Source organism: Parasteatoda tepidariorum, chromosome 1 (assembly GCF_982258835.1).
Source record: "Parasteatoda tepidariorum strain Cologne lab strain chromosome 1, Ptep-v5.0, whole genome shotgun sequence".
Classification (NCBI taxonomy): domain Eukaryota; kingdom Metazoa; phylum Arthropoda; class Arachnida; order Araneae; family Theridiidae; genus Parasteatoda; species Parasteatoda tepidariorum.
This window is the reverse complement of record NC_141755.1, coordinates 108,350,429-108,374,934: the sequence shown is the minus strand read 5'-3', so window position 1 is coordinate 108,374,934 and position 24,506 is coordinate 108,350,429. Positions and strand designations below refer to the sequence as shown.

The window sequence follows — 24,506 nt, the reverse complement described above, 5'->3', positions numbered from 1 at the left end:
GATGTTTTTAAAGATAATATTTTTTACACTCTGATTAAATTTTTTTAAATCGTAACTGATTTCATATAGTGTCTGAAATATTTTTTTATATCTCTTTATGTATTTTTATGAAGTTGAGGTAAGAAAATCTAAGTAAAATCTAGAAAGATTAATCATAGTATAGAATTGCCCTGCCCGGTATACATTTGCCCGATATACCCTACACTGATGTTTTTTTAAGGTCAATGGCCACTGCCCGGTATACATTTGCCCGGTATACCCTACACTGATGTTTCTTCTAATCTATCGTCAGTGAGTATTAAAATATCGAATAAATGTTATTATACCCTCGAATAAATTAGTATCAAATCGGATGTAATAAATATTTTGGACATTCACCAAAGCGACTATGTGATTGTCAACAACCACCGATTTCGGTCATTCACAGTAACATGCACATCATTCACATAATAACCTTATCAGGACGTTTATTTCATACTTTGCCTAAATAACATCTGACATTATATATAATGCCTAGGCAATGTGTGAAATATTAATAATTTCATACTTTGCCGGCTAGTTTTAGGCATTATATATAATGCCGGATATCATACTTTGTCGGTAACAGATATAAAAATTGATTTAAAAAACAAAAGCATAAGTACAACACTTTAAAAAAAATACTACGAAAAATACCACATCCCTATTTTAAGTTAAACAATACTTGCCATTCATATTATTAAAAATACTACGTATAAAAGTAAATTCTACTTTCCCCACCTTTGAAATAAATGGAATGATCCAGTCTCATTCAGATCCAATGTGGGAATCAAGGGCTACTATTCAGTTTTTCACATATTTTAAAAATAACATCAGGGATAATTTTTTAACTTATAGCTCTATTTGAACAGTTTATTGCGCACATTTAAATATTTAATTTATTTATATTCACTGTGTCAGATAAATTCAATAAAGAACATTACGTGTCACCAAATTTATACTTCTATAGTTGTCTGATATCACTTTTCCGATTCCTACTTATTAGTACACACTCTCCCTACATATATATATCTTGCTCAAATCATTAATAAAATACTTTTTAATCATCCGTTCAAATACATTTTTTGTAGTGGAAGCCACTTCATGTTAATTCAGTTTTTTAAATATTAATTAATTAAATGTAATTAATAAATTTTTGTGTTATGGGAGAAAAAAATTGTAATTATATAATAAAGTAACTAAAATAAAATAAAAATTTGTTATATTGCATTAATTGACTTTAATTTTTTTACATAACTTGTTTTTAATGTTCAGATCGTGTTTTAAAAATAATCTAGCAAGTCTAATTAAAACATATTAAAATCTTTAGTCGTTTCTTTTACGTTACTCACTTGTTTGCCTGTTCCGATGATCTTTAGCATCATGCACACATTTATTTTGTTGAGAAAAAATGTTGTGAGTTGTGATAATTTTATGATTTAAAATGCTCATTAAAACATTGCTTATGATTATTTTTTTTTCTTTGCAGTGTATGCAGGAAAAGATGTGGCTTTCGTTTGCAAGATAGGACAGAGTTATGACGTTAATTGAGCAGTATGCATTGTTGCAACATGGTTCTGGTAAGAATTTTATTTTCTCTTTCTATAAAATAAGATTTCCACGCGTTATGACCCCAAAACAAAATGTTTTAACTTTTACCTTTTAGTTTTTATTGTAATTCCAGTAGAGGTATTTTTTATGCTTCTTTAAAAACTTTTGGAGCAAATTGTCAACATCGCTAAAACATTTTCTTCTCTAAACTGCCAATTTCAACAGACAAACACTTTGTCTTTAACTTCTACTCCAATAAACTTAAATTTTGATAAACATAATCTTTTTTTTAATTTTCATTAATTTAAAGAGAAATGACTCGAGCAGTTATTAAAAAAAAGTACTGAGAAAATCGCGTTGATTTTATGACGCTTCTCGAGTGATATGATCTGTAAATATTTTCTAAAAGTATTTGAATCAATATTTTCTCTCGTTAAATTCATGAAAAGTGTCTACTGATTGCTAGGAAACATAACAATTTTCATAGCAAACATACAAATATTTTCTTGATAGTTTATAAAATAAGTTTTAAATTACAGTAAATGTTGTAAGAAATTGTTAGCCCCCAGAAATTTTTATTTACCCTACTGCTAAAAAAATTTCTGGACAAATAACTGAAAATTTGAATTTAATGTCTTTATGTTATCCTTATTTAGAAAATCAGTACTTCAATAAATACTTTCGTTAATCTCACCACAAAAATAATGATAATAATACAATGCATATTATAAGTTATATTAATATACAAGTTTTAGAGCTTTATTGACAAAAGTAACCACAATATCAGTTTAGCCTTCAAACATAAGTTCTTTGTGTGACAAAATAATCCTTATAAGTTATTCGCTTTAAATTTGTCAAAGGAAAATGTTTTGAATTGATAAACTTTAAATATAATTTGACCTAGAAACAAGTTCATTTTTATCACTCTTAAGCTTTTCGTTTAACCTAACCGTCAAAAAAATATGGCTCAGGCAAGTTAATACGAATCTTTGTCTTGGAAACCGCAAGTTTGAAATTTTCCTCTAAACAAGTTTTAGCATATTTCTGTTTAAAAAAACAACAACATCAGTTTGAACTTTACCTCCAAACGCTAGCATAGTGTAGGGAATTACTAGTACATTCTAATGCAAATTAAAAATATTGTTAAAGAGTATGGCATGGCAAAAACAAGCTATAAATAATTGCTGTTCTTGCAACCTTAAATTCGAATTTTGCCTTCAAACATTAGTAGTAAGCCACCAGAATCTTTCCATAAATCAAAATGCTCGCTCTTATGCATTCGTTAGATCACTTACTCAAGTGTAGTTGTTACTTTGAATGACAGAAATTGGTTGACTTCCACCGGTGAATGTTGACATTCACAATGTCCAAAATGTATACTAGGTCTAGTTAAGTGCCACTGCTCGGTATGCATTTTACCGGCACTCCGAATACTGGTGTTTCTCCCAATCTAACCTCAGCAGATATTAAAACATCGAATAAATATAATAATAGCAACGAATAAATTAATATCAAATCAGACATAACAAATATTTCGGACATTCACCAAAGCGACTATGTGATTGTTGACATTCACCGGTAAAATAGAAATTCTATTGATTTAGGTCATGCACGGTAACATAGCTAAGACGAAAATTGGTTTTGCTTATTTTATGATTTACATAACATGCCTTTCAAAAATGGTCAAAAACAAGTTTTAATTACTCTTTGACTCAAAAACCACAATATTGAATGAGACCACAAAATGTTACTTTCTTGCGGAAAGAAATTTTGATACTCCAGAGAAACCCACCAAAAGAAGTTTGCCACGACAGCTAATATTTGAAGATTTGAACGAACGTTATCCTACTCGAAACGTTAACAAGAAATGACCTACCCTAATTTCTCGTCTACGAAAAAGAAAATTGTTGCAGTTTTTTATTGACTTAGAAACCACAAGTTTTGATTTTTTTCCGAACGTTAGATAATTGTAGAAAATAGTTACAGTTCAGAAATAACAATTTTAAAAACCAAAAACTAAGCATTTGAATTTTGCTTCTAAAAGTCCACTACAGATAGTTATTGCGATAGACACCCTACCGAAAAAAGTGTGGACCAAAACTACCTTTTGCTAATTTTTAATAAATCTAATAAGTTTTTTAATCGGAATTTCGAATTTTACAATGAAATCTATGTTTATAAAAGAAATGTGAGGCCCTAATTGTTTCTCTAGCTATCCCGTCGAAAAATTATGATAATGACTTATACAGCAAATTTTATTTTACAAGCCACGAGTTTTACCTTAAAATTTAAGCAAAAATGTAGGAAATTTTAAACCCACCAAAAATTTTCGTTAGCCTACCAACTGAAAAGTAATAGTCAAAACAGATTTTAATTAATCTTTGTCAAAAATCTTCTAGTTTGAATTTTTCCATCGAAATTCGTCTTTGAATGAGCCTCTTCGTTTTAAACACTAAAATCATTTGAAATAAAATTCACAACAAAAAAAAAATTGATAAAGTTCAACACTGTCAAAAATTAAAGGAAATAATATGAGTTACTAACTCAAAAATAATTTATTTTTTAAATTTGAAAAGGACCAATTTTTATCTTATTAGAGAATTCTGAGTTGAACTCTGGTAATTAAAATATAATAAGTATCGAAATCATTTACAATGAGTGAAAAAAATGTGTTGGTCAGAAATTTATTTTTCAAACACAAATTTTTAAGAAATATTTTACCAAATACTTTCCGTGTACAAATGTTAATGTTGAAAAACTTTGTAGCGTAACTACCACTGCAATTATTCAACTCTCATTCATTAGTATATAAGCATGTTAACTCTATTCTATTTTGAGGTTCGTTTTGATAGATAATGGTTGAGATTTTCGTTAACGTACTCCTCGCATAGGCCAACCGACCTGCGTAGGGGTTAGGTAACTGTCCTTGCACCAGAAAGGTTCTGGGTACGAATCCCGGGCAAGGCCTTTCCTTCTCTGTACTATCTGTACTTACTGTGGGCAACGTTGGTCCACTTAATGTGTTGCCCCTTAAATAGTGGCCCACAAATCTGCCCTTCAGATACCTGTATGAGGTAAGTCATTCTCCAAGTGGGCATTGGAGGAAAAAAAAACTCATCGCATTGAAGACCTCCGGACGTGAACTTAACATGCCTATCTTGTCAGCAACGATCTAAACACGCCTGCTTGGAACAACACGTCTACTCACTGAAACGATTTGAATACATCTAGAGTGATGGATAGAAGACAATGAACAGTTCACTTTTTATTTGTGATTGCGACATTATCCTCCTCGGTCTGTTGCTGCTCAGTCTCGATCACACGCAACGGGGATCCGTACACACTCCTAATAGCAAGAGAGGAGCAATCACGCACACAACAGTAATCTTATTACAGCTCTTACAATCAGCGCTCAAAATCTTGTGATCTTAATACAGTTCTTCTGGCCTCTCATAAAAACTGCAATAAATCAAATAGCGATATCCATTCATCGAATTGTATGACAAATAAAATTCTGGTTGGGGAGTATTGTAGCGTAGCTACCACTACAATTATTCATACCAATTTACTAGTATAGAACAGTGCTTCCCAACCTTTTGTTTCAGTGTTATCACCCAGGGCTAAAGAGAATAGAAGGGCTGGTTCACTCCTTTGAAGTATCTCTTGCCGCCACGATCCTCCGACGTCACTCTAGTGACGTCACTTTGGCGCAAAGCTCGCACTTTTACTTCAAGAACGGAGCGTTTGGCCTTACTAGCTCTAACTAATATTGGATCATTTCTTTTTGCGAGATATTCTAAGACATTTGTTATTTTCTATAATGACTTTCCTCAGTTTTTGCAGTGAATTTACAAGAATTTAAAACTATTATCGAAATGCCAGTTTGCGCGATTGCAACTTGCAAAAATTCTGATATAAAAACAAAAGGAAAAAGTATAATTTTTCGCGTGTTCCCTGAAGTAAATGAACAACTATGTAAGGAATGGATTCCGAAATGACACAGTTAATATAAAACAGCAATACGTTTATTCTGTCATAAAGAACTTTTATAAAAATTCATTATCTGAATAGAAACCGCCTTGTTACTTCATAAAGAAAGGCAGGTGAAAAGAATTAAAAAATAGATAAAGTCAAAGAAAATTAAAATGTAAGTAAAAAGTATAAACAAAATATATAGTATATAGTTGAAATTCTCCTAATTTCATAACATATTTTTTAATGTAGTTATTCTAAATATTTATGATTTTTTTTAAAAATTATATTCTCTTCAAATTAAATATCTATAAATTATATCATCGTAAATTTAAATGTCTATAAACAATTGTAAAATTTCTAATGTCATTATGAACCTAAATTATTATTTTGTTTCAGTAATTAGCGTTTAAGGTTGATGTTTCCTAATGATGAAGTATGAACAAATTGCTATTAACGACATATTTTAAAATCAGGGATTCTAAATTTAACTTAACTTATTTTTATAAAAGAATATGTAGATAAAAAAAGCGTCGATATATGCCTTCATTTTTCTTAATAGTTAAAGTTAAAACTGAACTTTTTAAAATAAAGTATTTATCGTGTCATTTTCACCAAGTAGCAAAACATTTTTATAAGTTTAAAATGGTATTTTTTTAATATAATAACCAAGAAAGTTTTTTTTTTGAACTATGTTTATGAACGGAAATAATGTGTTAATTACGTAAAGTTTGAAGGCTAATAACCAGAAAAAGTCTAACTTATTTTTACAAAGAGAAAGATGCAAAGTTATCATATCTTTGCTTGCGATCTCCGAGATCTGTGGACACAGTGACGTCATGAGGAGGGAAATCGTAGCTTCAGTTCTAAGAGCGGAGTGAACTAGCCCTTGTATTCTCTTTAGCCCTGGTTATCACCAAGGTTAGGTCAACGTTTGATAATTTTACCCACTGAAGGAGGAAGCGAACGTTGTGTGTTATATTTTAGATGGTTTTGATTTAATAATTTTAATTTAATTGCTTTTAAACATCCTTCAAAACAACTACATTTGCGGTATGGGTGTGGCGTAGGTGACTGATCTTAGTTTTGAGTTTAATACAGATTAGTTTGATCTCACCGCCTAGTCAACCTTAAGTTCACAGAAAGTCACACTAATCTGAGAGAAATACACAATAAAAAAGTGGAAGCAATTTTATGTTCCATATGGGGAGTACTATTTGATCCACGGACAGGAGGTTGCGGACGAAAACCGAGCTTATATTTGGAAGCAAAACTAACTAAAATTTGTCTCAGCTATAATTTTTAAAGTGTTTAATATAACAAAACAATTGATCGGGTATAGCTAATTAACCACAGTAGACCCTTGATCAAGTCTATCTGCAGCACCCCCTGTTAACCCACATGACGGATCATGTGATATGAAAAAATCCGTCATCTTTCTATTCATATAAATAAAAATTAAGCGTAAAATGAAAAAACTCATTAATGCATATTAAAATATAAGGAAATATAGAAAACTAACCATTACGGGAACAGCACCAAAATCCCCATTAAAATATCAATTAAATCCCGATAATGAATTAATTTATATATTGATTTCTAAACGAGTGTGAGCGATTGCAGCTAATCCAAATATATCTAATTAGAATGTCTAATTAGTTTTAGTTCATAAAACAGTTACAATCTTAGGAAACTTTATTTTTCCTCCCGAAACGATAAATGATAAAAAAAACACAATTATTTCATTATCAGGATTTATTTAAAATAAATGAAACAGTCTTAAGCACCGTAATTTATTAATTTATGTAGGTATTTATGATTAGAACTGTAACCTCCTAGTATTACATTCTGAAAATAAATATTTAAATTATTTTCATAAGATCAGTTAACAGAATCTCAACTTTTTATTTTAATCCATTTATCTCTAATTTTGTCGAACGTATTAACCCATTCCTTCCTTAGCGTCTTCTTAAAAGACAGTAAAAAAGTGAGAATTTTTTCATTATTCGGATTTATTTTGCACGAAGTAGTTCTATCAACTGCAATATATTACATGAGGACCGGGATACTCTGGTTGGAAGGGCATTGAGCCAATGTTTAAGAGGTCGTAGATTCGATTCCCACCAGCCGATGACTCCCCATGTAGTAAATGGTGACTGATGCATTTTAAATCTGTCGATCACAATATCCTTAATGTTCCCATAACAAATCATACCTCTTTGGGTACTGATCCTGGAGTTTCCTTGTCTTCTGAATTGGTTCAAAATTATAAGTGTTCGGATTTTATTACAAAATTATTAGTAGTCGTAGACCCAAAAATTGGGTCGGCTGTTCAACAATGGTTATCAAATATATTAACATGGTGCGTAGCGTTTTTAAAAAGTGCATAATGTGCTTTTTTTTACTTTAGTATTTTAAGATCCCTTATAGCTGCCTTTTTCATAGGGTATTTTTAAAAAGTTCTTAATTTTCCCTCTTCGAAAATGCGATTTTTTTTCTTCTTTACCATGTCGATTTTCGCAACTTATTATGTAAAAGCGTGGTTTTCCAATTCATTCAACCACAATCCATCTCGGCGTACTGTCTGTCCATAGCATATGAAAGCGGCAATCATTTTACATGTTTGATGGTTACTTATGTAGGTTACCAAAAATTATAATGGTTCATGATAAAATTATTGATGGTTACCGTCAAGATTATGTGGGTCCATCAATGGAACGCCATCAAAAATTTTGACTCTTGTATTCTCCGATTAACAAACTGACTCCTAAAAATGCTTATTTAAATTAAAGGATAAATTATTTATTTCATGCCTATTAAAGAAGACGGAGAATTTTAAAGTTCTTGGAAGAAATTCTTGAATATTAAAATAAGAAATTAATAGAATACTAGTTTTAAACTGTTATTCTTTCTGAGTTCTTACCATAATTAGTTTATAGTAGCGGTTTGCGCGAAGTGTCCCTTGCACAGTAGATTGACCAATGAAAGGCAGATTGACCTTTGCCCAAGTATTTAGACAGGCATGCTGACATTAATCGTAGTAATTTTTCTATAAAATTAATGCGAACAGCACTGAATTATTTTTAACAATTATCTTAGAATTATGTTTGCGCAAAATTAAATACTTTTAACTACTAGATATTTCATTTAAAATTAAAAAATTAAAAACTAATTTTAAAAAATATTCCTTTATTAAAATAAAGTACAGATCAATCGAAATAACTAAAACCCATAGGATGTTTTTAATTGCTTTACATAATAAAAATTTTCCATATAATTTTAACAATAAAAAAACTTTACACCTTATAAAATTAAACTTAAAATTAATATGTTAGTAAGCAAAAGTAAATGCGTGTTAAATTCTTTAATTTACCTAGGATAGTTTTTAGGGCTTAAAATTATTAATTTTAGAACCAAATCATTGTAGTGCAAAATAAGTCTCAACATTTAGTGAAAAATATATTTCAATTTTAAGATATTTTTATTAAGTAAATTATAAGAGGTTTTACATCGCTTAAATATTTTTAAAGAAATTTCTAAGCTACAAATAATTTAAACGGAATCTATTTTTGTGAGTTGTAATAGTATTATGTTAAAATTTTAGAATTTTTGACACCATGTACTCTCTTAAAATGAAAGAGTGATTTCCCCTACTCAAAAAAGAGTAAAAAATTTTTTAACTCAACTTGAGTGAAATACGCTTTAATTTGAGCGATATTCTTGCTTTGCGTTCACTCAAATTTGAATGCTTTCTTTGAATTGCTTTTCACCAAGTTAAATTGCGTCCTTTGATAACAATTTGCAGTTGAAAAAGATCTCTCCTTTTCCTGTGTACTGCTATTTAAGCGTAAGCTAATGGTGTGAAGGCAAAAAAACTTTTACAAGAAATATTTCTTACATTTTGTTTATATCACCGTGATTATTTGGGTAAAAGATATGACTGAGATTTGTATTCAAAATTTAATTACAGACTGTATTTTTGTCTTATCAGTTATTGATTATGAATATCAAATAGCCGAGAGGTGGAATTAAGCAGGTTTCAGGCACCAGGCTATACCTGAATATCATTTGAGACACATACTGTGATATTATGTATAATTTTTCCTTCCTTTTCCCTTCTTCACTCAGATACTTTCCAAAATCACAATTGGCGAAATAAATGGTAACCAATTAACAACACAAAAGAAACATTTATTAATAATGATAAAAGATTAGAAAATTAATATGACCAAGACATCTAAACAATTCGCTTCCGCTCTCCATCAGAGCGTTCCCTCCTCTGTCTTCTTACAACATCTACCTTGATGACAGCGCCATCACAACATGGAGGCATGACATATACCTAAGGAGCGAGCATTCAAGTCACATACTCGTCGTGCTCCTCAATAAAAATTAGGGAAAATCTTCCGAAGTAAATCAGTAAAATGCTTCATTATAGGGAATAAAGGAAATCATTGTACTAATTGGTCTAGGGAAATTTAGCTTTCTCACGAGTTATCAAAGGGAAAAATGTCAAGGTTAATTAATGCATACTTGAACTAAAAATAGATTAAAAGACAGCATGTGAGTTTTAAAGTCTGAGAAAGAGAGTTTGTTTTCATTAGAAAATTAAGAAAGAGATTTACAGAAAAGAAAAACAAAAAAAGATTGGTTGAAGTTTTCTATGTTAAATATATATAGTAAATATTGTTGTTCTTTGAATTTAATAACTATTTTATTTAACTAGTTTTTGCAACGACCTTATTTTTCTTATGAAATTTTTTTTTTCGATTTCAGATATGACAGCCTAAATGACAGACTTGCGCCAGCTTTTAGATTATTCTAGACTTTCTTCTAAGCTTGTTTTAACGCCATAAGAAGCTGGTAGCTCTCCACTATCTCGATCAACAGCTCCAGAAAGGTCTGCAGACACAAAAAGCGTGCATTCAAGAGGCCTAGTGTCGATATACCTTTCTCCAACTGACACCAACAAAAACGATGTTCAAGTTGATGCAAATCTTACCAAATGATGATTATGATGAAATTCGTTTATCGGCGGCTGAAATATCTATTATGAGAAGGATTCTAACGACCCATCTGTTAGTTTCATCCCATGAAGTTGAAGTTTTGCGAAAGAACTCTGCTCTGTATTCGGTGAAATCGTTCTCTCCATCTGCCCCTGTTAAAAATAACATGCAATGGCCTTTAATGTTCCTTCCAAGAGTCAAGAAAAAACTCTTGCATCTTTGCTAGCTGATCTCCCAGTCAACATAATCGGACTGGTTAAACTACATCTTTCGCTTTGTCTATTTTTATTTTATATTTTATGGCCGTCGTTGAACGGGCTACCCAATTTTCGGGTTCACAACTACGAATGTTCAATTACATAGCCTTGTAATGTATAACTCAATCCAGAAGACAAGGAAACTCCTGGATTGGGAGAAATTTGGAGAAATTTGCTATAAAACTATTGGGAGAAATTTGCCTTCTTGGAGGACTTTTTGGTGGAACTAAACCGCATTTGCGTTACATGGAGAGAAAGACCACGCCATGGTTAGCTTGACAACAAGGGGACTCTAACCCATGATCCATCTACCACGGAGTATATTTCACGTCAGCACTGTGGTCAGTGCAAGCCAGATGCGGATTTCATATCGACCGGCAATCGCCGGGGTTCGAGCCCGATTAACCTCAGTGGAAGACAAACGCTTTATTCCCTGAACCATCACGGCTCTTTTGTCTAGTTAAGCAAGAATAGATCCGGACTTGCATCACCACTTATGAGTTGCCCTGCAGATTGTTGAGGTGGCGAAAAAAATGATGAAACATTTGTGAAGAGATTGAATTCCGAATGGCTGTTACAGGCGAGAACTTGCCAAGAGGTTCCACGATGATGGAGCATTTTGTGATCTGAACGCCTGGAAGAGTGTTTCATTGGACTGGTTAAAAGTGATTTTTCGATTTGGAAAAACTGTGAATGTTCGTTTTGGGTAAAGCTGAAGTCATGATTTCGACTTAGAGGCATCATAATCAATGTTCGCGTAATCACCACATGGTGTCTAAAAGTTGTCAAATGATGCTGTTTTCTGCCAATTACTCACCTAATGTGTTTTGCAAAAATGATTATAACAGAACTCATAATATTGCAGCTGAAGACGGAACAATGGAGGCCAGAAATGTCACACCTACGAAGGTAAATATTCAGAAGTGTCCAATATCTGTGGTTCCATATCAATCGATCAAGCTATTATATTTTGCCGAACAAGAAGACCTGCAGCTTGGTTAGGAGCCAACTGACTGCTGATGGACATTCCGTTGGTGATTTGTCCCGAGAATTAGAGCTCAGCCAGTGACTGGGTGACCTGACTCGCTTCAGAGATGGGAAAGAAAAGGTACGTGACCTTTCTTTTTATCATTATTACATTATTAATTCTTTTTCCTTATTTGCTGGTAAGACAGTGAAATATCTTTTATTTAAATCTAAAAAATACACTTGATAACCTTTTTAATGGTTAAATTAATTCTAATTTTGAATAATTATTTTTTTTACATAATTGTGTAAAATAATTATTAATTTAAAAAGTAGAATGATTCACTCAATATTGAATATAATTAAAATTGCGCGCAAATTGTTTTTATGGTGGCCAATGTAATCAAGGAAAGAATTCCTTGTCAGAAACTAGTTATTTTATCGTGATCATGTAGCTTTCAAAATTATTTTGCATTTTGTTGACATAAATATAAAAAACTTTCAGCAATATGAAGGAGAAAAATTATTAGTGCACCTATCCTAATAATTAGATATTTTTTATAAGGTGCTTAAAAATATCTTTTGAGTTCTTTAAAAGTGCTTATTTTTTGTTGGAAAAATGTGGCTATTCACCCTGTATTAATAATGTAAATATTTATGTTTGGCTTTGTAATCATGAAAGTTGTAACATTTATTTTAACGTTAAAATGAACGGTACAAATAAATTTACTATAACTTTTTTAAATTCTGTAGTTTTCACGCGTTGATTTAACGTGCAGAATGCTCAAAATGAGGAACACAGTGTTCCAAAAGGTCGGTCAAAAATGAGTGTAGTAATTTATTAATCAAAGTACGTGGAAATATTTCTAAATTTGTAACGACCTAAATTTACATAAATTTCTTGGCGTACTTATCAGATTTCTTTTTATATGAAAAGACTTCCTCAACTATTGTGGTGATCTAGAACATCTGGTGATAAATTTCAAAAAGCAAGAAACATCTTTTATAATAAGTATTTTGCTACAACTGAACAATTTGGATAGCTTTCGGAAAACATGGAAACTTTCGCAACAGCCAATTAATCTCTCAAAAACAGATAAAATTAAAAACATTCAGGCATGCTTGGTTTGTAAACAGCTTCAAAATTACATGAATTAAAAGATGGTAATTGCGATTTAAGTAGTAAAAATATTAAATTTAGAAGTAGTGACAATTTTATTTATTAAAATCTCTTCGTTTGAGAGCCTGCCCAACATAGAGCCTTAACATCTTTCGCGTTTGCGAACGCTTTATTTTTTTAATGTGTCTTTCCGTATGTGGGGTAAGCACTGTTAAGATTTAAGAAATAAACCCAATGCTTTCAAAGACCAACCTGTTTTTAAAATAATACGCTTAATGTATTTTAAGAGCTTGAATAAGAGGCTTGAAAAGACGCTGAATTGATATCCGTTTAATTTTTTGCATTTTAAAAATCTTTATTCAGCTGCAAATAAAGATTTTGAAAATTTCACTTCCACGTTAGTGGAGCCCCATAGTATGAAAAGAATTATAATTTCTAGCTCATAATATGGAATTGATATTAACAATGTATTTCATGTTGCATTTCTAAAAGGCTAAGGGGATAAAAATAGAATTAGACTGAAATACTATCTAGTATTTTTACGATTTTTTTACGTTGAACGAAGAGACTAATATTATCGAAGTTATTTATGTTTTATGTATAAAAGTACAGTTTTTTATTTATACCTATGTACGTATCTAACATAGCTAATTAGGCAAATAAGATATCGTTACCTATGCATATCATTACGCTAAATCGAATTAGAATGAAACCAAGCTGATTGATTTAATAGTTTAGAAGTTTGAAAATTTATTAAGGTTTTATGTGTAGAAAGTACAATTTTTCTACTTTGACTTACACCACTTTATGCAACGAACACTGCTATCTAGACAAGTGAGACATTACTTCAAATTTAATTTTTTACTCTTAATCCAGTAAAATAGTCCTTTGATATAATTTTTTAGAAGAAATGAGGGTTTAATGCGTGAAATATAAAATTTTTGACTTACATTTTACTCATGAAATATTTAAAGCATTAAAACTATTAGATCTATCAAATCAATTCTAATTTTGTTTTTTAATTTGTCTAAAAAATACATATTATATAATGCTGGACTTGATTGTACAAAAATGACTCAAATTTTCATTGTTACGTAATTGTAATAAAATTAATTTACATTGCATTAGCTCTGATTATTATCAAAAATATCACATTTACAAAAGACCAATTTTTAAAAAAGAAATATTTTTTAAATAAAAGAGGATTGGTTTTCATGAATTCAATGTCATACTTTCAACTTATTATTGCAAAATTTAAGACATTAATTATTGGTATGAGATGATTTAATAAAAAATTACAAGATATATTTTGCGACAAATTTATTGTAACATATACTATATAAATTCAAATTTATTAATAACTAGACAAAAATATGTTGTATTAAGAGAATTTTTTTTATGTACCCTATTATTTTTCTTATAGGCTTTAAGCGCATTTTACATTTTAAATAACACAAAAATCAGTGTAAAAATAAAACATTTACTATCAAGTGTATTTATTTTCAATTTTGAATTATTCTTTTTTAACTTCAATTATAAAAACAATATTGCATCTCTTTCCTTTTACACCAGACAAACTTTACAGAGTTCCACAAAATACCTGAAATAAAAGAAATTACTATCATGATAAAATTTTACCAACACATTATTAGAATAAGTGAGATTAAATAGCACTAATTTGAAATCAGTTAAGCCTTCAGGTATCACTCAGAAACTTATTTTAAGTTTGATAGATATTTTGATGATAGTTCTAAGATTATTCTATGCACTAATGAAAGATTGGTATTATTGGTTTTATAGTTTTTATGATAGGACAGAAATTTATTTTATTTTAAAAAATAAATGGTATTTATAAATGAAGACTATTGAAAATGAAACTATATTGAAAAATTAGTAATTTAAACTTACATTCTTACATTGTAGAAAAGTAAAGGATCAATAGATAAATGTAAAGTATAAATAAAAATTAAAATATGAATAGTTAACTTTGAATAATAATGAACAAAATATTAAGCAAATCATCATACACCAATTAAAAGAGGGTTATGAATGTAAAAATAGATAGGGGTTTTGGGAATTTGTATTTTTAAAAATTACTGAAAAATGGGGTAACTTTGTGAGAGAGTAGGTAAATATTTGCCACACATGTTTCCTGAGTTTTCTAACTTGTTTTAAAATAAGCTTTTCTAAAATTAAAGTAATTCGTAGGAAAAAATAAATAATTATTTCACAAATTAAAAAAATTAAGCTTTTTCAAATAATCAAACACATGCTTTTACATTCAACAGGTACCAAAATTAAAAACAAATATTAAAATTCTAAAAATAAAAAATACAATCTTCGTTATATTTTATACGTTATAACAATGCAACAAAAGTTTGTATTTATAAAACATTTTTCGTTCTATTGAAATGCTAAATGAAACTATATTGAAAAATTAGTAAGGTAAACTTATATACTTGCTACCATTGTAGAAAAGTAAAGTGTCTATAGATAAATGTATGTTAACTTTGAATAATATTAAACAAAATATTATGCTAATCAAAATATACCAAAATAAAGAGGGGATGAATGTAGAAACAGATAAGAAAATAAAGAGGAAAGGGATTGTGGAATATAGAGCAGTTTGAAGTGTGGAATCTTTTATTTTAAAAATTATTTTTATATAATACACTGGTTATCATAAATTAAGGAAAATTCACAAAAATCGCGATAACTCAAGAAATTACACATGGAATTTTATGAAACTTACCCACAATATACAACACATAGTAAGGTATTAAACAACATAAAAAGAAATTATCAGAAATTAATAGTAGTATAGAAATTAGCACATGTATAAAATAAACAAATTGGAAGTATCGGTTTGCAATAGAAAAAGTACCTTTAATATGGAATATGATTGCCTCTAGAAGCAATACAGCACAAACAGCGATGTGTGATGCTTTCAATTATGCGGTCTATCAGTTCAATAGGAAGTGAGAGCCATTGCTCTTGTAAAGCAGTTGCAAGCGTGGCAAGGGTCTGAGGGGGCGGATTGATGGCAGATACACGCCTCCCTAGAGCATCCCAAACGTGCTCGATAGGATTCAAGTCCGGGGATCGAGCTGGCCACTCCATGCGAGTAATTGTTTCCTGTTGAAGATAATCATCAACAATGCGAGCTCTGTGTGGTCTTGCATTATCGTCCTGTAACAGGAAGCAATCACCAATTGCCCCGGCATATGGGCGCACATAAGCATCAAGGAAATTGTCTCGATAAACCTGAGCATTCACGGTTCCCCTTGGAAAGACATGGAGGTATGTGCGCCCTCCTAAGGATATGCCTCCCCAAACACAGACACTGCCTCTTCCGTATGCATCTCTTTCACGGATGTTTGATGGATGATAACGGGTCCCAGGTTCTCTCCATATCAAATAACGTCTACTGTCACTTTCTAGACTAAACCTGGACTCATCCGTAAAGAGAACAGGCCTCCATTGATCTGACGTCCAGTGGACATGTTGTCGGGCCCACTGCAAACGGTCTCTCCTATGGCGTGATGTGAGCGGCACGCAAATGGCTGGTCGTCTCGCATACAGACCACCTTCGTGGAGCCTTCTGCGCACAGTTGACGTTGACACCAACCTTCCGGTGGCTGCAGCAAGAGAGGATCTAAGATGTGTCGGAGTAGCGGTTCTATTCCTGCGTGCACTTAATGTCAAATATCGGTCATCGGCACTGGTCGTAACAGTTGGCCGTCCTTGACTGAACCTCCTAGATGCCGAATCTGTGGTTTGAAATTGCCTCCAAAGTCTATGAACCACAGATGGACTCACATTTAGCCATCTGGCCACTTCTGATTGACTCTGCCCTGCCTCTAGTCTCCCGATGGCTCTCCATCGTAGTTCTTCAGGCAAATGATGCCTAGAGGTCATTATTACGAATTGGCTATCTCAGATTTTCAATGTCGCAATCACAGTAAAATTTGTGTGCTTTCTCTCAAACTTGGACTTTTATGCTCCAGGCAGATGACGTAAGCCGAGTGCAGCGCCACTAATTTGCATATTGCAATTTTACTCAGCTACTCTTAGTGGACAACATATGCAAATTTTGCACGGTTTGGCTTACTTTTGAAAGAGTTATCGCTATTTTTGTGATTTTTCCTTAATTTATGATAACCAGTGTATATTACTACCTTTTTTAAAAAACCTTTTCAATAATTACCGTAAAATATAGTAACTTTGTGGGGGACAAGGTAAATGTTTACTAAACATGTTTTCTGAATTTTCTAACTAGCTTTAAAATAAGCGATTGAAAAATTAAGGAATTCTTAGGGAAAAATAAAATTAATACACAAATAAAATTTAAAAAATTCAAGCAATGGAACACATGTTTCTTTAATCAACAGAAATAAAGATTAAAAGTTAAAATTAAGAAATGCAATCTCTTATGTTTTATATGTTAAAATAATAATGCAACAAAGTTTGGCTAGTTGCTTGGCGAATATTTTAATGTGAAATGCCAGAAAAATTCATCTATATTAATTTAGGAATTATTTCTATCCAAAGTAATGAAAATTTTGATTGGAACAAATTATAATAATAACTCTTAATGTTATTAGTTTAAAGCGAATAAATAATTATTACATCATACTAATGAAGCAAATTTGAATAATGGTTTTATCTTATTATTCAAAGTTAACTATTGATACTTTACTTTTTATTTATACTTTACATTTATCTATTGATACTTTACTTTTCCACAATGGCAGTTAGTACGTAAGTTTACCTTACTAATTTTTCAATATAGTACTTTTCTTTTCAATAGTCTTAACTTACAAACACAATTCATTTTTTAAAAGAAATTTCAGTCCAAACATAAAAACTACAAAACCAAATATACCTCCCTTCGTTCAAATCAAAATATTTATCTAAATAAATATCTATAATCAAAATATCTATCAAACTTAAAATTAGTTTTTAACGGATACCTGAAGGCTTAACTGATTTCAAATTAATGGTATTTATAATCTCCCTCATTCTAATAATATGTGGGTAAAATTTTATCATGATAGTAATTTCTTTCTTTTATTTCCGATATTTTGTGAAACCATATAAGATTTGTCTAGTGTAGAAGGGAAGAGAAGTAATATTGTTTTCATGATTGAAATTGAAAAATAAAATAAAAAATGTAAATGAATGAAGTTTAAGTATTGATATTAAAAGTTTCATTTTTTAAACTGATTCTTGTATTATTTAAAATGCAAAACACGTTTAAAGAGCCTATAGCAAAAATAACAGGGTACATAAAAAGTATGCTATTAATAAAATATTGTTTTTTTTTCCTTCTAGTTACTAATAAATTTGAATTTATTTAGTGTGTAAACTAACATACAACAAATTTGTCCTAAAATAAATCGTGTAAATTTTAATTAAATTATCTTACATAAATAATGAATGTTTCAAATTTTACAATAATAAATTGTAAGTATGACATTGAAAATCTTGTATTTTTAAAAAGCAATTTTTAAAAAAAAATTGTTATTTCATGAAAGTGATATTCATGATAATATTTGTAGTTAATGACAATAAAATTCCGAGACATTATTGTATAGACAAGTCAGACATTATTTATTATATATTTTTTAGGCTAAATTTAAAAAAAAAATTAGAATTGATTTGATAGATCTAATGGTTCTGATGTTATAAATATTTTGTGACTAAAAGGTAAGTCACAATTGCATATTTCATACATTAAATCCTCATTTCTTCTAAACAATTGCTTCAAAGGACTATTTTATGAGATTAAGCATAAACATTTAAATTGGAAGAAAAGCCTCACTTGTCTAGATAGCAATGTCAGTTGCATAAAGTGGTATAAGTCAAAGTAAAAAAATTGTTCTTTCTACGCTGGAAACTTTTATAAATTTTTGAATTGCTAAAGTATTAAGTCAGACAGCTTGGTTTTATTCGATTTAACGTACACGATACCTCACTTGCCTAGCTAGCAATGCTAGATACGTAAATATGGATAAATAAACTTTACGTTAATAGATAAAACATAAATAACTTCTAGAATATTAGTCACTCGATTCAACATATAAAAAAATACTAGATAGTATTTAATTCTATCCTCCTTTTACCCCCTTATCCCTTTAGAGATGCAACATGGAATTTATTTACATCTTAATGTCATTTTCATATAATGAGCAAGAAATCATAACCCTTTTTATACTATGCTGCTCCACTAATATGGGAGTGTAGTGTTCAGAATATTTATTTGTAGCTGAATAAAGACTTTTAAAATGCACAAATTTAAACGAATATCAATCAATATTCTACAGCGTCTGTGATTTCATTTTCCTCCTTTTAAAAAAAGAAATTGAAAAAGAATGAGATGATAGGATCACATGAAAAAAATAAAATGTAATTTAAAAGTTAAGATATGCAACAAAATATGATAACCGCTACCAACAAATGTTTTGGCAATTCAGCAACCCTATCAACAACTCTGCGAAATTGCCTTAAGAGTTGAGGTTCCGCTTATGGTTGCTCTTATTTTTCCCTTGTGTGATATCCGCTTAAGACACATTTAATTTATAATTAAATGTGTCTTAAAAATAATATCGTTGTAAATACTATTTCAACATATTTGTTTTTTAACGAACTCAAAGTGATAAAAAATCACTCATATTCTGTCAGAAAATTATTCCTCATAATTAGTAAGAAACTCCCTAGAATAAAACATATGCAGTCGGACCTCTATTTAACGAGGTCGCTGAATCCCGATAATGAGTTCGTTATAAGGAAAATTCGTTAAATAGAAAAATCACCTTTTGAAATACTTAAACGACTCAAAACGCATTTTAAATTCATAAGCACTAGGCATAATTAAAAAAGCAATTGATACATTTTTATCTGGTAAACTAGTATCTACTGTTTTTTTCATAAATCTTAACCGTAAAATAAATCTGCATGGAAAGCAAGAATATAGCAAAACATAATCCAGTGTTATACTATCATTCTGCATACATTTTCAACTAAAAAAAAAGCTAAATTTATGTATAAAACTATAGCTGCATTTATTAAAGAGTAATTTTAAACATACATTACCACATGCGTTCATATAAGTTTAATGGCTACTGATAAAATCAGTTAATTTTATCTGCGTTTTTCGTTTGAAATGCAAACAAAAAAGGATTTCATTTTTTTCTCTAAAAGTTAAGCGGATTCAAAAATCAATTCAAGGTAATTTCCCCTATAAAATGCGTTAACAAGTTTAAAATGTTCTGAAATATTTTGGTAAATTGGGAAAGTGGATCTCGAAGAAAAGTTCGTTAAACAGAAAATTCACTTCGCTGTTTGGAAGTTATTTTTCGAAGAAATTTCCAAAATGTTCTTGGTTCCTCGAAAAAATTCGCAAAATACAGAAATTCGTAATGGAAGTTCGTTAAATAGAAGTTCGAGTGTAGTTCTAATTCAATAGAAATTAGGTCATTGTCTTTCTTTTTTTTAAAAAGCTAAATTTCATGCTTACTGAAGAAAACATCCTCTTAGTATAAATTCAATATTAATAGTATTTATCCATATATAAAGGTATATACCGTATAATAAAGGTATTTTTACCTGATAATAAAGGTATATTTACCAGATAATAAAGGTATGTACTTTTCTGTTTTACTATATACGAAGGTATGTACACAGTCTTCTCGGTGAGAAACAGGAAAGGTTTTACCTTCATTCTGACAAATCAAATGAGACTCATATTTATTTATTTATAAATTTTTTTCAAGCTAAGCGATAAAATATGAAGGGGAAAATAAGAATAAAAATATGAACTAAAATTATTATTTAATTATAAATGAAAACTTTGAAAACACACTCTTTTTCAGGCTCTTAAAATATATCAAATGGATTATTTCGAAAACAGGTTGGTTTTAAAAGCATTCAGATTATTTTTTAAATCTGAAAAGTGCTTATCTGACTTAAGAAAAGGCACACTAAAAGAAATAAAGCGTTCGTAAACTCGAAAGGTGTTGAGGCTCAATGTTGGACAGGCTCTAAACGAAGAGATTCTTATAAATAACATTGTCACAACTTCTAAATTTAATATTTTGACTTCTGAAATCACAATTGCAATTTTTTGTGCAATATAAAAGCTGTATAAAAACTAAGCATGCCTGAATGGTTTCCTTCTAACTTTGTCCCATTTTCCTTTTAACTTTGCCTTTCCTTTTTTGAGTTTGCCCACAAAAAGAAACTAACGTATGGAAAATACCGAATTTAAAAAAGTGGTAATAAATTTATTTGTATCTTTCAGATTTACGTGAAAACAAATGCTACAACTTTCATGATTAGAAAAATAAATTCGAATAATGATTTTTTTTTCACTTTTTTACTGTCTTTTAAGAAGACGCTAGGGCAGGAATGAGTTAATACGTTTGACAAGATTAGAGATAAATGAAATAAAATAGAAAGTTAAGATTCTTTTAGCTGATCTTATGAAAATAATTTAAACTTTTATTTTCAGAATGTAATACTGCAGTTCTAATCATAAATACCTATATTCATTAATACATTACGGTGCGTAAGACTGCTTCATTTATTTTATATAAATGCTGATAATGAAACAATTTTGTTTTTATCATTTATCTTTTTGAGAGGAAAAAAAAGTTTCCGAAGATTATAATGCTGAGAGCTATCTGTTTTATGAACTAAAACTAATTAAACATTCTAATTTGACATATCTGGATTAGCTGCTCCCTTCTTCCGTGGGCCGTAGTAAAATTATCAAACGTTGACAGGACCGTGATGATAAAAAGGTTGAGAAACACTGCTATATACTAGTTAATTGGTATTGAATAAATGTAGTGGTAGCTACGCTACATTACTCTCCCGCCAGAATTTTATTTGGGATGGAATTCTATGAATAGATATCAGTGTACGATTTATTGCTGTTTTTAAGAGAGGCCGGGAGTGCTGTATTAAGATCGCCAGATTTTGATCTGTGATTTAAAGAGCTGTGTTAAGATCACAGTTGTGTGCGTGATCACTCATCTGCTGCTATTATCAGTGTTTGCAGCTCCCCGTTGTGCGCAATCTACACCAAGCAGCAAAAGCACGAGAAGGATAACGTTGCAATCACAACTGTTCACTGTGTTCCATCCATCAAACTAGACGTATTCAAATCAAAGTGAATGCGACTATCAAGATAGGCGTGTTCAGTTCATGTCCGAAGGCGTCCAATGCGAGTAGTATGTTAACGAAAGTTTCAGAGTTATCTATCGAAACGAACCTCAGGATAGAATCGAGTTAACATGTTTTATATACTTGAGAATAGGAATTGAAAAATTGTAGTGGCAGTTAGTCTACAAAGTTTTTTAACGTTAAAATTTGTACACGGAAAATTATTGGTACAATTTTTAAAAAAAAAAATTGTGTTAGAAAAAAAAGCTTCTATGAAACGCAATTTTTTTCGCTGATTGTAAATGATTTCAAAACTTAATTATATTTTAATTATCAGAGTTCAACTAAATTCAGTAGCAAGAAGAAAAAAAAATTTGCCTCTTAAATTTCTTATTAAAATTTTTTTGTTTACTTATTAAAAATTTAAGATTTTTAGAGCAAAATATATTTCAGATTTTACAATACCGAGTTAGCTTTACATGAGGATATAGGAAGCCTATGCTTGCGCACAAAAGCTTTTCATTACCCATCCCGCTAAAAAGTATTTTTTTAAAAAAATAGAAAACCTGCTATTTGTTTTTTTTTATCGAAAACACTTCTTTGCTAGGTAAACTAATTTTTTTAATTTTATTTTATAACCGGCGTTGAACAGCCGAGCCAATTTGTTGGGCTATCCATCACGACTACCAATGTTCAACTTCTTAGCCTTGTAGTTTTGAACCCAATCCAGAAGACAAGAGAACTACTGGGTCAAGTTTTTGGGGAAAATTTTGCCTTTGTGGAGGGCTTTTAAATGGAACTGAACCGCATTTGCGTTACATAGAGAGGAAAACCACCCACGGTTAGCCTGATGGCTAGGGGTACAAGGGGATTTTTTCCTCTTAGTTTAAGCTCTTTATAGAAAATGGTTAGTAATCATCCAAACGTTTTCGTTAGCCAATGATCCGAAACAAGATTCGTCTTGAAAAAATTAGGGCTTAATTGTGAAATTGGCTACCACAAAACTAAGTCTTACCTCCTAGTGTTAGTTCACTACGAGAAAATATTAGCCTATTCCAGAGGTCGCCAAAGTGGTCTATATAGACCCCTAGGGGTCTATGTAACAAAAGAGGGGATCGATCTGAGCCGGGGGGTCGATCCGAATCGGAAAGATCGATTGGGGGTCGAAGAAAAAACAGTTCTTAATACGCGAATCACACATACCTAATTGAGTATGTAAAATTTGCGAATTTTTTATAATTGACTTAATATCAGTTTCTTTATAGAACATAAATTAATAAACGTATATTTATTCGGGTGAAACAAGTATTTACGTACCAGTGACACGAACTCTGCACTTTTGGTTTATAAGTCAATGTGCGCTTGTCCAAATGCCACGTGTGACGAGCATTGACGTTACAAACGCAAATATCATACGCAGTTTCAGTTATCTTTGCAAACTGTGTTGAATATTTGCAGTGTCATTATTAAAACTTTTACATATATACAGGTCATCTCCAAAAATTGAGCGACGAATTTAAACTGCGCTTTGTTGATTTGGAAAACATTGACATCCCTGAATGGATTATTGTGCCATTTTCTGCTCAAATTGAAAACGTGAAAATCATTCTACAAGAGCAGCTTGATGAATAATTATCGGATCTTGAAGCAAAGACGCTTTTTTAAAATTTAACAATAAGCAAGTTTTGAACAAATATAAATATAATGCAAAAATATGTAAAACTTTACGAAATAGCTCAGCCATTTATGCTAGAATTTACAAGTTCCTATAAGGTTGAAGCCGGTTTCAGTTACGCAAATTCAATCTTAACTAAGTACAGAAATATATGTGGAGTTTTGAGGGAATTTAAGATTAAAATTGACCAATTTTGAACCCACTATAGCGAACCTTGCAAAAAAACACTAGGCACACCCATCTCATTGATTAAGGAGCAATAAATCTGTAGTAACTTTACTTATTTTCTCATAAAACTATTGTTACACAATGTACTATTACTTTAATAAATGTTTAAATTCATAAAATAAATGTACAAACACCGTATCTAATAGAGTTTTATTTTAATTAACAGAAAATCACTTTTATGGGGGTCGATGGTGATTTCGGAAAATTATATAAATGCAAATAAATGCATATAAATGCAAATTCCATGATCAAAAAAGTTTGGCGAGCCATGGCCTACTCTAACCAAACAAAACTTTTTACCCAAAAAGATTACCCAAGTCAAAATTTTTGATACTTTTCCCTTGATGGACCAACATAATCATGATGGTAACCAACGATAATTCCATCATCAATAACCATCAATAATTCCATTATATTTTTTGTTGGTAACCAACATAAGTAACAATAACCCCATTGTAGAAATTCTGATCGATCTATGATGGTCCAACACAAGAATAGCAACTTGTTTTGATGGTTTGTTCATCATAGTTTCTACCATAGTTCCT

At 30.6% G+C, this 24,506-nt stretch overlaps 1 long non-coding RNA gene across 2 annotated transcripts in view; it reads left to right on the top strand.

The window, feature by feature from the left end:
* Positions 1-24,506, top strand: part of LOC147816692 (uncharacterized) — a 110,343-nt gene that overhangs the window by 4,713 nt on the left and 81,124 nt on the right. For both annotated transcript variants that reach the window (XR_015428749.1, XR_015428748.1), the window contains exons 2-3: positions 1,508-1,598; positions 10,318-11,912. This is a non-coding gene — a long non-coding RNA (uncharacterized LOC147816692). The remainder of the gene's footprint in view (positions 1-1,507; positions 1,599-10,317; positions 11,913-24,506) is intronic.